The 17,466-nt window shown below is 38.1% G+C and overlaps 1 long non-coding RNA gene across 1 annotated transcript in view; it reads right to left on the reverse strand.

The window, feature by feature from the left end:
- The window catches only part of LOC118612423, a 192,156-nt gene that overhangs the window by 110,581 nt on the left and 64,109 nt on the right, over window positions 1-17,466 (reverse strand). The window contains exon 2 of the long non-coding RNA XR_004954865.1: window positions 14,132-14,295. This is a non-coding gene — a long non-coding RNA (uncharacterized LOC118612423). The remainder of the gene's footprint in view (window positions 1-14,131; window positions 14,296-17,466) is intronic.

A 17,466-nucleotide genomic window follows, 5' to 3' on the forward strand; every position in this document is an offset into this window, starting at 1 on the left:
CATTTTCTGCACTTCCAGGAAAAAAATGGTGACATGATATCATGTAAGCAACTCTCCCACTGAACATAAAACAGAGGGGGAAAATGGCATCTGTGATAGAATGTACAAAAGAATATCAAGACCATGCCAGAAATATTAAGGAAGTGTTACTAGATGTCATGCAAATATAACACGGTGAAGAAGATATGGAGGCTAAGGGAGAATGAGTAATGCACCCCACCCCAACCCACCCCAAGGTCTCCATGTCCTAATTCCTAGAATCCGTGACTATGCTAGTCACATGAAAAGGGAAATTGAATTTGCAGGTAGAATTATGGTGATAATCAGTTGATATTTAAATAATGAAATTATCCAGATGGGCCCAGCATAAAACGGGTCCTTCAAAGTAGCAGAGGGAGACAAAAGAGATGTGAGTAATGGCTTGACTTGCCCTACTGGCTTTGAAGATGAAGGAAAGGGGTCCACAAGCCAAGGAATGCAGGAGGTCTGTAGTAGTTGGAAAAGGCAAGGAGATGTCCCCTACGCAGAGCCTACAGAAAGGAACGCAGCCCTGCTGACACCTAATTTTAGCACCGTGAGGTATATGTTAGACTTCCAACCTCCAGAGCTGTAAGGTAATACATTTGTATTGTTTAAACCACTAAGTTTGTGGTAATTTGTTTCTGGCAGTCATAGAAAATTAAAGCAAAGTCCTCTTAAAAAAGCAGTACAGAAATGGATAGAGACCAAAAACAAGAGGGGAGATCCTTTTAAAAGCCCCAACTTTAGAGGACAAAAGTGTGATGACAAGAAAGCATCTTGGAAAAGAAGCACATCACTAGGAAAGTGACTTTGCCTCTGGAATCAGCATGAGATGATGGCTACAAAACTTTCCTGACTCATCTCCCGTTACTCTGTCCTTTTCCTACACGCCCCAGACTTGACCAAGCAGGGCATTTCCTGCTAGTACTGTGCGGTCTCCTATTCCCATCTCTAGAGTCACGTAGCTGCTCTGAATGCTATACTCTCCCCTGCACCCCCTCACCTGACAGCTGAACTACTTTTCTATCAAGATTAATCACACGCAACACTGTCTCTGTGCGGAGATCTCTCTTCTGTCCCCCACCGCACTGTTGCAGAGACAGCTAGCGGTTTTCACAGACAGGATGCTCCATTTCCTCGTGGTGATTTTCCAGCTGCCTCGCATCAAGGTGGTGCCATGTAACTGCTTCTAGCAAATAGATTGTGGACATACATGGCGTGTCATTTCCAGGTAAAAAAAAAAAAAATCTGAGTATCAGGGGTAGTATCCTCCATGAATTCTTCCCTCCGTCTACGAGCTGGATGACCTTGAAAGTATAAGATGGTGGAGACACAAGGTCGAAACAGTCCAGTTTCTGAGTCACTGCTTAGAGAAAACAGCCAGGAGAGCTGCTCATTCAGGACCACCAGCACTGGCTTTTGCCTAAGCAAGAAATAAATGTTCTTTGTATTAAGCCACTGAGATATGGAGTTATTTGACAGTAGTTACTCTACACTAAAATATAAGCCTTGCCCTTTTCTCCATTTGATACCTTTTTTTACAGAATGTTTATTTCTATATGTTTGCCTCCTTATTTATGGATTACTTGTATTCTAAGTTGCAAGTCTAGCATAGACTTGGCACTTTTAATTAAAGTTTGTTGAATGAAAATCAATAAAAATTACTAACAGATGTTGGTAGAGCCAGAGCTACAATATGACTCCAAAAGGCTTTGGGTCTATGGTGCCTGGGTTGCCTTCCTTTATTTGATACAACTGTCCTAACTCTACGCTCAGGACACCCTGACCTGAAACACTCCTCCCTACCGAAGAATCAAGTTGTTTCTTTCCCACTTCTATCCTGTGTGTCACACCTGTAGTTATCTAAGTTTGTGTGGATACCATACTAGATCAATAAATTCAAGTAGTTAAATGTTACTCATTCTGTACTGAATTCCCAGCAAAATGAGTCCCCAGTGTCCACTAACATGGCATGAGCAAAGTATTTTATTAATATTATAAGTAGAGAACTTTCAGCTCCTTATGTATTTATTTTCCCTATTAGATTCTGTGCCTATTAAGGGGAAGAGCCCTCTGTGTCTTTGTATCCTTAGCAGCTACTCCATGCTTTGCTCAGGACAGGTTTAATAAATGTGTTTTGTAATAGAACAGAATGGAGCAAGTTAAGAAGTAGAATTTAAATATATGATTTTCTAATTGCTCTCTAATAAAGAGGCTCTTCTATGGCAAATACTTATAACCCTCTCTAACCAGGTTGAATAGCCATTAAAACATAATTATTTACTTCTATACATAATTGCATCCTTCCAGAAAAGTGCTAGAGATCATTTTTGATCAGTAAAGGACCTTTGATTTCCTGGGCTATAAAGTGTGTGTGTGTGTGTGTGTGTGTGTGTGTGTGTGTGTGTGTGTGTATGTGTCTAGGTATTTAAGAAAAGGTGCTGTTTGTAGCTTTCTTTATCATTAAAGAGACCTGAGCTACCTACTATGGCTTTCCCAAGGCCTCAGTCTCAATTGACTTAGCAGCTCATTCCCAAAGCAATGCTCATCTTCTTTGAAAATTACCCACTGAATGAGAAAGAAAGAACAGAAAAGTAGAAAAAATGTTCTGAGAAACATTAATGGCTTAATACACTTTATTCCTATTATGTGCTTGGTAAACTTGTAGATGTAGGTGTTGGAAGCTATTAACAATAGAGTAGGTTTTAACAGAATTGCTTATCTTATTTTTCAACCTACGTGAAAACCATATGACAATTTTAGAACCAACAGGTTGTTTTCAAAACTGTACCTCTTCCATATTTACTCTTACTGGAAATACTTAGCTTAGGAATATTTACTCTATTGCTCCAAAATTCTTTGCATACTAGAAAGGCTGGGAGGTCCCAGAAACTGTTTCCCTGTTTCCATCACACGATACAAGGTAATTGCCCACTCAATGTAATCGTGTCGCCTTTTCATTATTAAAAATTAAATTATTAAAGAAGTGACTCTTTCATCCTCATCTGTATCAATGCATTCCTCCCTAGTTTTCAAACCTCATAGCCATCGCTCATTTTTATAGTCAGATTCACAGCATGTGTGTCAGACCTCGCTGTCAGAAACTGGGCCTGTTCTTAACTTCAATCTATACAACTCCTTGGATTTTTTTAAAGCCATTCATTAAAACTATACTTAGCTTTCTTTATTCCTTGATATCAAATAGAGAACCTGTGTGTTCAGTGCCCACATTTAGGCTTATTAAGAGAAAAAGATAAGTACCGCATGTATTTGCCAAGTTGTCCTGACTTTGGTTCAGTTGGATCACCAACCCCCCACCAGCAAATCAAGCTTATGAAGAGTCCGGGCCATATGGCCGGGGGAGATCTGGTTTGAGTTTAGTCTGTCAAAATGATTGGGAGATTTCCAGCAGTTATAAAGAAAATTTTGTTGAAAGATAGTGTTCCTGTAATTTATGGTCTCCCAAAGTCAGAGTTATGGGAAAACTTCCTTATTAGGAACAAAATCGAAATCCCAAAATTCACAGAGAAGCATCCCACAAAGAGGCACACTGCCTCTGCAGATATTTAAGAAAACGTGTAGGAAACAAAAGATATTATTTGAGTGTGACACAGAATTCCACACATAATCAAAAGAGGGGCGGAATCAAAACTAGATTTCGGATCTTGCCCTGGCTTTGGCCCTCGGGGTCTGACGGACAAGCGTGAGGGCTGCCAGGCCTTGCCTCAGTTCCCGCCTCTGCGGCAGGCGCCCCCGGACCCTCAAGAGCATCAATTCTCAAATGGATAAACCTCAGCAGAATATATGATGGGCTGGGGGCATGTAAACAGTGCATATTCTTGGAACCAACTGCATATCTCCTGGACCAGAATCTTTAGGAATGGTGCCTGAGTTTTATAAATACTCCAGGTGATTCCTATTTGCCATAAAGAATGAGAACTATCACTTTGGTGCCAAATCTAATGTTAGGCAAGAATTAAGATTCAAAGAACAAATCCTAAGATTCTGCGACTCGGCATCATCACCCTTTTCAATATTCTTACCCTGACTTAGTGCTTCAAGCCCGATCAGTGGACATTGCCTTATCATTAATATATAGTCTCTATCTTGTGTCCCAGTTCAAATAATTGGAATTTTTGTCTTATTTCTTCATGACTTTCCACCTGCAACCTGAATAAAATTCTGGTCCCCTTAGGAAGGTAGGTTTTATGGCCGCTGTGTGAAAGTCTGTCCCTGAATTGTTCTGGGGCTGCAGTCTGGCCCCATAACACCTGGCCTGCCTGCCTTGCCTGAAACTGAGACTCACTGCCCTGCATTTCCTTCTCCATCTGCCACTCACCTTTCAGAATCACTGATGCCTGTGTTTCTGTCCCTCCCCCCAACCCCCGCCCCACCTAATCAAGACTACTGCCTGTTGACTATCACAGAGACTTCAGATACCATAATCTGGATGACCATTTTTGGGGGGTTTGATTTTATGCATCCAGGACCTGCATAACTCTAATGCATGAGTAAGTTTTTTTTCTCCTCATTCAATGGCAGTTACCTGGGCCATGTCTAGCCATGTCTCAAAATATGGTAAGAGAGAACTTTCAGTTACAAAGTTCCATAATACTCCTACTTAATGTCCTCAAAAAGACTTGGAGATGTATAGCGGGAAAGAGATGTTTGGTTTTCCAAGTTTTCCCCCATTCCTCCATGATGGCAGAGACAAGGCTACTGGAAATGTAACGATGAACAAAGAGAAGGATGAGCCACACAAGCTGGAACTTCAGGAAGTTGGCCTAGAGAGTTAAAAGAAGGATGAACTGTTCCAGTGTTCCCAGGACTGAGGGGTTCCTGGGTCATGGGGCTTTCAGAGATCAAACTGGACATCCCTGACTAAATGGCCACCCTAGCATTTGAAACTGTTTGGTCTTTGGCTGGATCTAAGATTCGGGATGTGAAAAAGTTGTAGCAAAAAGAAAGGAAATTTGATTTATTTAATGTAAATGTAAATATTAAGATTCCTTTGAATTACTCTGGTATGTTAAACTATACTTCTTTGAATGTAACTTTATTCAGAGACTAGCTCACATGGTCCCCGACTTTTGTGTTACTTAACAATTAATGAAAAAAATGTAATCATTATTAATAATACTGTTAGACACTTTTTGAGGACTTAATATGACAGCCACAACTATTATCTTGAATTACAGTCACAATGACCTTAGTAGGTGAGTACTTCTTGAGCCCAATTTCATCAATAAAAAAGAGGTTTAGGCAATTTTTCTGAGAAATCTTGACCCTGACTTGCCATATGACAGACAGTTAAAGGAGCCTCAACTCTATGCCAAAAACATACAACTTGTCAGAGTACAGAGGATTAGCTAGATGTATACACACAGATGCACGTCCCTGGGTATACATATTCTGACATACCTTGGAGTCAAAGCCATTAAGGTCAATACAGAAGAATTATTTAAAATATCGAGGCATGTGCATGTTTTTTTTTTTTTTTTTTTTTTTTCAGCTAAATATTCCAGGTCAGTGGAAATGCTAAGGAATTTGGGGTTGTAGGAATTACTGCAGACATTCCAGGGGCTCATGCGTAGGTTGACACTAAGGGTTGACAGAGAGGGGAGGGTCGCCTTGTCAGTAAGAGATGATGCTGTGAAACTTTTGCTCTCAATTTAACCCCGTTACACCGTTAACGTTTAGTGAGCACTTCTTCTGTGTCTGGCACTGTATGTATATTATCTCTTTCAGTCTTCACAACAATCTTCTGAAGCAGTTATTGCAGGCTTTATTCTACAGAATCACAGGAAGATTAAGTACCTAGGCAACATCACAAGACTAACAAGTTGTAAAGCCAAGATATAAACCCAGGCGATCTGGTTTTATCCATTTAATTACTTCAATTTTCTACTGTAATGCACTGCAAGACTGTTAAAGTTACAGGAAACCATACTGATTATTTACTTAGCCTAACTTCCTCATTTTATAATAGTAAACCAAAGACCCAGAGATTATTAGAGATTTAGGAAGATAAGTGTGTAAATTACAAAGAACACAGGGTTTAGAGATAATCTGAGTTTGATCCTTACCTCTGTCACCTATCAAGTGTGCCATGTGACAATTAATCTCTTTAAACCTCAATTCCCTCATATAAAATGAGAATAATGATATCTTATTAGTAAGATTTCAGGATTAAATAAAACAATACATGTAAAGTATTTAGTAGAGTTCCTTGCATATAGTAAGGGATCCGTAGATGAAAGGTCTATTAAGATTATTATTGTTGTTATTTTTGTTATATTATAAGGACCTAGAAGGTACTACTAATACCACCTACTACTACCCTACTACTAAGGCTACTGTTATTACATCATCATCATCATGCCACATCATAGAGTAGTCAATTGCAGAAGCAGGTTTCAAATCTGGTTGTCTGACTTACCACGATAACATACTTCTTATTACAGGAACAACATCAACACTCCACATGAATAAAGACCTTTGGAATCTGATAGGTTATTTGTAATGTGGCCACAAAGTTGCCAATAAGAATATATAAAAATTTAAATGGCACAGAGCATGAAGAAGCAAATTCAATGCCATGGAATCTTGGACACTAATGTTTTTTAGAATATCTTCCAAGTTAAATATAGATGCAGTATATATATTGGGTTTTGGTTTATTTTTTATTTCTTTTGGCTTCTGTATGCACTGTGAACAAATGGAAGACAGTCAATCTTGGATCTGTAGCACAGATTTAAGAGTATGATAACAGGGTCCACAAGCTAATCCAACAGAGATTTAAGCTAATGGAACTGTATTTCTGTAAAAGTTGACAAAATAACAGACTGAATGCAAATTTAGCTGTGATTACTGACATCCATTCCAAAAAGCCATAATTCCTCTGTCTTCTCCTCCATTTGATATATGAAATATTATTAACGTATATTCACATACATAAACTTTTCTAAATAGGAGTATAATGAAAACTAGTTTGCAACACTCTCTGTCTCATATACAAGCCATTTCACATAGTTATTTTTTATTACACAAATGAGATACTCTATTAGTGAGAAAAAATTAAAAAATAAATAAGCTAAAATTAAAAATTTAAAATCACCAATATCCCACAACATGAGATAACTGGTGTTAATACTTTGTTGTTTATATTTTCTGACTTTTTGTAAGTGAATAAAAATTCATACATAGGTAAATATGGACAAACTTTTGAAATATATTAAACTATAGTCCTCTTTCCTATGGCAAAGTAGAATAACTGCTTTCCCATATATAATATAAATTAATTACATTCCATATGATGCTTTTAAATAGTTGCCTGACATTCCATTATGTCAATTCACCATGAGTTACTAGTCAATCGCTGTTATGAATGGTTGGATTATTTACAATTTTCTTGCTGTTGTGAACAACGTGTTTTTATAAACATCCTTGTTTGTACACCTTGGCACATGTGTCTAAGTATTTCCTTGGACATCAAAAATTCTAGAAATGGAATTTCCTAATAAAAAACAGCATATTTTTAAGGCTTAATACATACTTTGTAATAAGTACCATGTATGTGTTTGTAATATGTATACATATCTATTGTCATATTTATCTACAGAACCAATGCATGTATTTGCACTTCCAGCAGCAAGTATAGGGAGCCTCCCCCACTGCCTTTCACAGCTGAGTGAGCCAGTGCCTTTCCTGGGTGGTCATGGCTTCCAACAGAAAAAAACCTATGGAAACCCCCTCATCAGTGCTACCTTTGTGACACAAAGAAAGAACAAGAGATAACACTCAGCTGCCATGAGGACTTCCTGCCCTACCAGCTGGCTAATAGCTGCTGACCATGCCCAGTGTACTGTGATGTCATAAGTTATCAAAGAAAAACATCATTCGAAAATAACAAGGCAGCTGAGAATTGCTAGACGCTATTGGAGAAAGAAGTTCTGAATGTAAAATGTGCATCTGTTTTGCTTTATCAAATGGAACAGGAAAAAAAGGGCTGGCCACATTTGGCAAAGAACGATAGTTTTCCCTCTGAAAAATTTGGAGAGAGAGAGGGAGGGAGGGAGGAAGAGTGTTATTTCCTTCTTTCAGTTCCCAGAACTGCCAACTGTCTCTTCTGAATTTTCACCTGGGCATCATTAAGATTTCACTTCTTTCTTGTAAGTTGTAAACAGCATTTATTTGTAAAAAAAAAAAAATCGTAACTATGATGCTCCAATGAGATGATGGATATGAAAGTGATATATTAATACACTGAAGATATCATTAATATTTCCCAAGAAGACAGTACAAGCTGAGTAACTTGAAACATTGACTTAACTAAACTTATGATTGCAAATGCACAATAAGTAATTAGAGAAAACATTACACATCGGCAATCGATGCCGGGTGAACACTTTCCCACAAACCACGCCTGGGCAGTTACATACGAGACAATATAGAGCTGGTTAGACAAATTCCCAATACTGACTTCAAGCAACTCTCTCTTAAAAATGCAAGCAGCCCCCTCCCTTCCCAGTTTGTTCTCCATCCTTACTAGTCATCTTCTGACCATCTTACTTTCTATACCTTACACAGTTTCCATTTTTATCTCACCTCGTTCTTCCTTCTCACCTAGGAATCTGGACTCTCTCTCTCGCCAGTGCTACAACGAAATGAATGCTTGTAAGTTCACAAAGACCTCTCTGTTGGAAAATACAATGGCCATGTCACCTTCCTCATTCTCCTGGCCTACCCAACTGCATTGACTTTGCCAGGTTAGCCTAGGGAAGAGTTTCAAGCACAAAGACCCTTCCTCAAAGGCAGATAATATTAATCAACTTGTCTAATAGTCTGTTCTTTTTTAAGTTATTAAAGATATATTTTAACTACCTGCTTTACTAACATGTGCAACCTCGTACAATGAAAGTATGGCTAGTGTTTAAAGAATTCTTCCAAATCATATGGCTAATATATGAAAGAAAGCTCGATAGAGGTGTTCCCAAATTTGACAGCAATCCCAACAATTTACATGATATTACCAGGAAGAAGGTATGAAGCTGAAACAAATTTTTCTATGTTATTAATAATAAAAAATAAATAAATTTCAATCAACTAGATAAAAGACTGAAATACCTTTGCATTCTCTCTATGAAAGATATTACAACATTATTGTTTTATACAGAGGTGGTAAAAAAGTAGATGGTCAAAAAACCAAGAGAAAACACCAATATGAAAGTGTGCATGGCAGTGTATTCAGAAAAACATCATGCTATTTTTCTGGATTTATGTTATGTGTGTAATTTCTCAGATTTTTTTAAATTTATAACTTCTTGTGATTTCTTATGTGTAATATTTACTTTTTAATGTAATTTTTTATTTGTAGTTTTGTGTTATATTTTTAAGGAGGGTGTCCCAAAATTATATAAGCTTCAGGTCCACCCAAACCAATCCTACTAATTACATATTAGCTCGTCTATCATAGGAATATAAACCATTAACTCAAGAGCTTTTCTGGATAATAAAAACGAGGTATCATTATTAATACCTCATTACACGACAGCAATCCCTCTCATTTATCCCATCTTCCTGGGCCCCTTGCCGTCGTGCTTGTACTCACAACTGTACTACACACTGAGAATGTAAGATAAATGGATAACACCCCGGCTTCGAGTAGATTCAAGCCTAATGAGAGGGAGAAGACAAATACTAATAATTATGCAGTAACGATAACTGCTCTAAAGGAGTTAAGACCAAAAGGTTCTCAGAGCACAGAGTGGGGAGAGACTGAATCCACCTTGGGGATTCAGGAAAAGCATCACAATACAGGTAATAATAGCTGAACTGGGCATGAAAGATGAGAGGAAGGAAGCCTGACAGGGAAGGGAGACAGCATCCTCATGGAGAAAATTGCAGGTTAATTTATGTGAGCAGAGCATCAAAATCAGTCTAAAGAACGTAGATATGCTGTGCTGGCGCACAGGGATCAAAGAAACAAAAACAAGCCAAAAAGAGAAGCATCACTAGCTTTTCAGAAGAATTAATAAATGATATGCATATATGTGACATACTCCAATATGCCAAAGGTTTATAAATCTTAAAAATTTGTAGTTTTAAGCTCTAGTATCACAGAGCTACATGCTGAGAATGTACTCAGGCCTGGGCACTGAATCCTCCAATGTTTATTATTTGTGTCACCTGGGACACCTGCGTAATTTCTCAAAGTCTCAGTTTTCTCACCTGCAAAGTGATCAGGTACTTACATCAGAAATTTGTCATATAGTACGTGGCATATGTGCTCAGTAGTGCTGAGCAAATATCATGCGTTATCAGTGAGGCTAACGTATATAGAATTTTCTAACTTTAAAGATAGATGTGAATTGCACATCTCTTTGTTACACTGATAATTAACTTGGTGAAAGACAGCAACTGTCAGCCAAACCAATCAAGCTGGAAACAGGAAAGTTCTTGCAAATAGCCAGAGCATTACGAAGAATTCCAGAAATGTTCTCACATTGTCTATCACAATCCTTTAAGCACGTACTAATTTAAACAAACACCAAAGCACCCCACATCAGAAATGTACATACAGGAAACAAAGGCCAAAAAACAAATCCCAATGAAAAATAACCCTCTGGTGAGGAAATAAGCCCTTAACTCTACATAAGTCGTGGTTTAGAGTATATTCCTGCAAAAAATAAAGGACATCACTTTTAGGCTTGGGAGGAGTGTCTCCAGGCTGACCTACTTTGCACTCCTTAGAGAGAGGCTTTCATTTTTTTTTATTTTTTATTTATTTTTTTTTTTTTTGAGACAATTGCACCTGAATCAATAGCTTGATCCTTTCCAGCCTTGACAGATTTGACTGCTCATTTAATGGTAAACTCTGTGCATTTTTAAGGAGGGGCGTCAAAGATTAAATCTTGGATTTAATCAAAGAAAATTACGGAGTAGTGAACTGTGTCCTATTTAAGCCCAGTAGGCCATGAAATCTGCCCCTTTAGAGTTGGAAGGTCGGCGTGCAGGCCTGGAGACCCTGGAGAGCGGTGGCCGACAGGTCTGTCGTCTCACAGTAACCCAGCCTCTTGGTGTTTGTCGCTGGGGATTCTGAAACTGTCGAATTGATCCTCCGAAGAAACGTGGCTCAGGCTGGTTTTGTTTACCTTTTTTTTCTTTCTTTTTTTGGTAGTATTATGGCACTACAATAAGTTCATAATCTAGAAACTAAAACATATAAAAATTTCTAGACATTCGACAATTTCCCATGAATACAAAAATACAGGAATACGTGTTATTAATCAGACCTGACTCACTGCTAGTCATCATATGAGAATGTATAAATGTGGGAAGCCTCTGAACGTCCTCATTTTTTGTTTTTCTTCCGAGCATTATTTTCACTGAACGTGTTGTGCCAGAAGATCATAACCTTGACCAATAAGTTCTTAAAACACAAAGAATGGGTCATAAAAGGAGAGGAACAAATCGCTTCCTACAGGGGGATTTGCATAAAGTGACGGCTGCATCATTTAACTGGAATAAGCAACTTTACAGATCTCGTTATACGAGACTTTATTTTTTTTCACATTTTAATGTTGTATTTTATTCTTCAATGCCCCATCAATGATGTGAGACTTTAATAACAACCAACAGTCACGTGGTCACAGGGTTGGGCATTGGGCAGCTCTGCAGCCATAGTTACATACACCGTACTGCTTCTGAAGACAGTACCCGCTGATGGACTTGATGGCTTATTATCAAACTGAATGATTTAACCTGGCCATGTAAAGTGATCACAGAACATCTTTGGGAAAAATATTACAAAAATGGTAATTTTTTGTGGTCCATCAAGGGATCGTTATACGGTGGCATTCGATTAAAACATTACTTAAGGTAGCAAGAGTATTAGATTGAAAATTATACTTGAAAGAATTACCGTTAAGAGGAAAATCAGAGAAAAGGTAGTAGATAATAGTTGCCATTAGGTTCCAACCAGCCACACGCCTTTATCTTTATGTTTCCTCCCCACCTCAATGTTAAGAAAGAAGTCCCAGATAAACGTTTTATTAATGGAATTTTGAAGGGTGATGTTATTTCCACGTCCACCTTGCTCAGGGCTACCCTTAACCAGTCACGCTTGAATGAAGCGCAGGATTTGCCTTAATTTACAGTTGGCGAAGCACCCAGCAGCCTGCTTCATCCTCCTAGGCTGTCCCAGTGTCTCCGTGATGTTTGGGATAGGCCAACGAGTCTGTTGAATTTCATATTTATCTTACTAGAGAAAGTTAGGTCTGATGGTATTAATATTTAAGGCGGTGTGTCCTAACTTTTCCCAAGTCATGGCACTTAGAGGAACTGATAGAATTATACTACACTGCAATAAACTGAGAAAGTAGTGTGTGTCCAGAAGTAACCACCTTGGGGAGGGGAAGAAAGTGGGGATGAGGAGAGCCAGCAGCCTGGGTCACGCCCCACAGACCTGACTGCATGATCGGTGTCATGGCACACCGGGAGCCCAGCACGGCACTGCCAGGGAGAGGCTCCTCTGGGAACATAAGTAAGATTTTGAGGTCTTCGTGATAGGAAACTATGAGTCAATATTATTTGTTACAAGGTAATACTCTTATATTGCTAATTATATTTTATCTATTATTTAAACAATTTTGGATGCTATGAAAACATCTTATAAACAAACTATTTACATAAAGCCTGCTTTTCATTTCTTAATTCTCTAAGGTCTTGGCATGAATGTAGTGGAAAGCACATAGGCTATAGAGTGACACGAACCTCCTAGCAAATATTGGTTGTGCACCATATGGCTTCAGAAACCACACACTTTCTGAGACTTAGTTCTCCCACATTAAATGGGAATAATACTTACTTCAAAAGACAGTTGTGATTTTTAAAAAGCTGGTAGCACAGAGAAATAGATGCTCATTAAACATTATCTCAATTCCTTTCCACAGGTGAGAATTATTACTATAGGACGTTAAATTCCCCATACTGTTACAATACTTTATTTCTTTCTCCCTGCTTTCTGCTCTCCTCTATCATAATCGCTTTGTCACCAACCTCTCCTTCCTTGCCTTGTTCTCAATATCTAGAATCCCTCTTTATGTTCTTACTTTCTTCTCTCTTAAAACTGAGGAAAGGAGGGGAAAAAAAGAGTTTGGATAGGAATCAATGGGTTATATGGTCATTTAATTCAATTCAGCATCCAGATCTTGTAAGATATTGCCCAAATCATTTCAAGTAATAATACAAAAGAAGAGAAATTGTTTTTTTTTCAGGCAATTAACTGTTTAATCTCTCAGTCTCCACGATAGCCACCCTTTGGGTCAGTGGCTCTCAACCTTCATACCTCATTGCCACGCCAGAAAAAGCCAACCCAGACACATTAAGAGAAACAGTTCATAAAAGTAGCAAGTCTCATTAAGAGGACCAGATGCTGGGTGCTCAAGTGATACTTGCTCATTGCATTAAGTGTTTTAAATACCCACTAATACAAGTATCTGAGGAGGCAAAACTGAGCTATGCTGTGGATTCACAAATCGGATACAAATCTATTGCTCCAGAACTTAAAAAAAAAAAAAAAAAAAAAATCAAGGCAAATCTAAAAGGAACTTAAAAGATTGACATTAGATATTTTTATCTATCTTGCTTTTATATTTTTGTTTAATTTTGCTTCATTAGCATCTGTGACACAGGGAAAAATCAGAATGCCTTTAGAGAAGGCAAATACTCTCTGAGTTCTTCTTTGCTAAAAACCAGAAAAAGTAAAAAATTGACTATGACACTGTGGTGGAGACAGTAAGAATTAGCATAACAATAAAACTTCCAAGATTGGATAATTTCTACAAAGAATGTGCAGGCTGGGACCCATCTCCTGCCGCTTTCCGGAACGCTTCCTCTGTGAGTCCAGATACTGTGTCCTTGGTGGAAAAGGGCAGGCAGCATACCATCTTAGCAAGCTTGTAAACAGAAATGTTAAAGTGGTTTGGAGAGGCAGTAACGCTTACCATCGGAAACTGCCGCTGACATTATGCGAGCATAGAAGTTAGAGAACATGTGAGTCATTTTCATAGGCATCTCAATAATGACTTTGTCCAAAGGCACTACTTACTGTTGTTATTCTCTGTGATGCATCACTCACAGGATTCGAGACATGGTGATCCATGTAGAGAAAAGGATTTCCGAAAGGATTGGGGGGCAGTCTCCAATCATATTGATGATTTCCAGTAATGGGGGGCGGTCTCCAAACATATTGATGATTTCCAGTAAATTTGCCTATGCAACAATATAGTAGTAACAAGTCAAGATGCATAACATTGTCAAAAACTCCAATTTTATTTTCCTGCAGAAAAAAATGACATCAAGTGGATTTATCATCATTTTAGAAGCAAAAAGTAATCATATGCATGCACTTCACAAAATTATATGAATATCTCTATGTTAGTATCTATATTAATAACTCTCCAGTATCTCTATTTTAGAAATTTCTAATTCATTTATATTTTTATGGTAATAAGATTAAACATGATTCTACAAAGTACTGTTTTAATAAGACTAAGTTTGGATGGGGCAGGATGGCTTAGCTGCACAGTGACAGGGGCTACCTATCATTTGTACAGAATTCAATGTAAAAACTGATCCCCTAGTGTATGGCAGCAAAATGGCCCTGGATGGAAAGAAGAGGCAGAAAGAAAAGGGGAGGAAGAAAGGTAGTATAAGTTAGTGAAGAATGATCCTTCTCGGAAAATTTTCACTTATAAAATATTTGATCATTAGGGGGTGTTAGAAAACAAAGAAAATATGTTTACAATGAAAACTATTGACCTTTCAATTTTAAAAAAGCAAAAGTCCACAGAGAGAGAAAGAGAGAGAGAGAGAAAGGGAGGGAGTGGGGGACTAGAAGTAGAAACAGACATTAGAGCTGCCTAGTATCATTCTAGGTTCCTCAATCAATTAGAATGGTAAAAGCTCCTATTATCCCTAATACTCTAGACCAGAGTCAGTGAAAGACAAAGTCCTTATTAAATAACACCAAAACTATCAACAACAAAATGGCCAGGAACTGAAGGGAGAAGAAACAGAAGTATTGGCCAGAGGAGGAAAAAGAGATCAGGACAAAAATATATTCACTAGAGTTTTATGGTGAAAAAAGCAGAAAAGATTAAGAGACTTGGAAAAAGGATGAAGGAAGACAAAAGTAGACAAGTTTTTTGAGGGAAGCAGAGGAAGGGAGCCCATTCTACACACAGCACATCACATGCCTCTGCAGCCAAAGGGAAGCACGTGCTTGAGCTGCCTGACTTGGTGCTGCCATCAGGAGTCATCATTATCGGCAGCAGCAGCAGCAGGACACTTACGCCCTCTGTGCTACTGTACTAAACACTGCATATGGATCATTTTGCTTCATCACGCAAGAGCCCTTATGAAGGACATCCTATTACTACCCTCATTTTTACAGAGGAAAAAGCCAAGTCTCAGAAAGCTGGGGTAATATTTACAACTTTTTATTGTTTACAGTTGATAAGACTCTGCACCCAAACACTTGAACTTTTAAAGATTAAAACCAGTCTATCTTGCCTGATTCGAGTTTATGGAATTCTGCACTCTCTACCTGCATCGTTATAGTAACTAACATACAGCATTCACGAGATGATGCATTTTCTTATCTGTTTCATTATCCATCATTTGATAATTATTATACTGCAACATCTCCCCTTGTCATTGATCCTACTAACCCAAAATTTTAATTTTAATAAAAGTCCCCAAAACAATAAAATGTCTAGGTGGATAATAGGACTTTAGTAGGACACCATTTGAATACATCCATTGAATGCTGTAGCCAAATTATTTATGTATGATTGATTTAAAGAAATTTCCTCATTTTATATAGAAGTTGACTAGAAAAGCTAGTGTGTGGTTGGGATAGAGAAACATTATAACTTGGTAGTAGTCACACTGATGTATTCAGGTACACTATACAAGTTGACTGTTGCTTGCTGGAACACAGATTTTGAGCAAGTTCACACACACATTAAAATACTTTTGTCTTCCTGTTTGGATGTGCCTGGTACAAACACATGATATTTGAGATTAATTCCTCTGAACACACAATTTTTCCTTGGGTCATCTTATGTGCTTGGTCAAATCATAAAGTTGAATTATAGAGCTCAGAAGGTCAGAGGTATTTGTTTTTTTAAAAAAGGAAAGAGCTGTCAACAGTTTCAAGTGATGGTGTATTCATGTCCATATTATGGCAAGATTGGGTAGATATTCACCAATTTTATTTCTCTCAGAGAGGGAAAGATAAAGCTCTCAGTGTTTCCTATAGTTAGGCTAGGTACAGATGACTGGGCTTTGGCCAATGACATGTAGAAAAACAATATACCACTTTCATGCCAATTTCATAAAAATACAATGCATAATCACCCACGAGGCAACCAGGGAGACCATGCGTTGAAGACGGTAGCATCACAAGATGAAGGAAAGCAACCTCGGCTGCATTGGACAGTGATTTGAGAAACAAACTTCTACTTACTAAGCCACTGAGATTCCAGAACTTGTTAACGGTTGCACCATAGCTTAGCCCAATCTGACCAATAGGGAAAGTGGCACTAGTGGTGGGGTCTGCGGTCATAAAACTTTTAGGATGTGGCAGTGCATCAGGCAGCAGAGAAGCTGGAAATAAGGTGATCTAAGTTGTGCCATGGGAAAACAGTTGTAAAATTGTTATCAATGATAACTTGATAGACAGACTACAGCCTACTAAGTCAGAAACTCTAGAGGAAGGCAGAAAACAATCATACCGTCAGTGCACACAGGGCTGGCTTATGGATTGCATTTGGCAAGGCATTACATGAAATAGATAAGCTCAGGAAAGAATTCGCTGGTTTGGAATGCTCTGAAATACCATTTATCTCAGGAGTCATAGTTCATTGAAATAACAGTACTTCCAAGTTTCCACAGGGCCAATATATCTTTAACATTAAGGATTAACACTGTCTACCATAAATCCAATAGCCGAAGGTCGTCAGTTGCTCTGTTTTTAAGCCAGGCCTATTCATGTTGAATGGTGGAGGGGTGAGGCGGGGGTGGGGGGCATCGAAGAGAAAGAAAAGAACTAATGTAGCTGTTTTTAAAATACCATTATGACCTCTCCTAAATTTCAAAGAAATACTTTTAAAATGCTAGTGAATTTTCTTATCTAGAAGGAATTTAAGAAAGGCTCTTATCTTACAACTTTCTTCTTAAGGCAAAAAGAATACAAATTCAATATTCAAATTCTCTCGAAAGACTAAGATCCTGGGTGGAGGACCTGGGAGAGAATAATCTGGTATTCATTTCAGCGACCTAAACTTAATTTTCTCCTTTGGGATGCAATGCATGAGAATCATTGTTTAACATCATTCCACTTAGGCCTCAAAAATCTCCATAAAAGAAACCTTATGA

This window comes from Rousettus aegyptiacus, unplaced genomic scaffold (genome assembly GCF_014176215.1).
Source record: "Rousettus aegyptiacus isolate mRouAeg1 unplaced genomic scaffold, mRouAeg1.p scaffold_m13_p_16, whole genome shotgun sequence".
In the NCBI taxonomy this organism is placed as follows: Eukaryota; Metazoa; Chordata; class Mammalia; order Chiroptera; family Pteropodidae; genus Rousettus; species Rousettus aegyptiacus.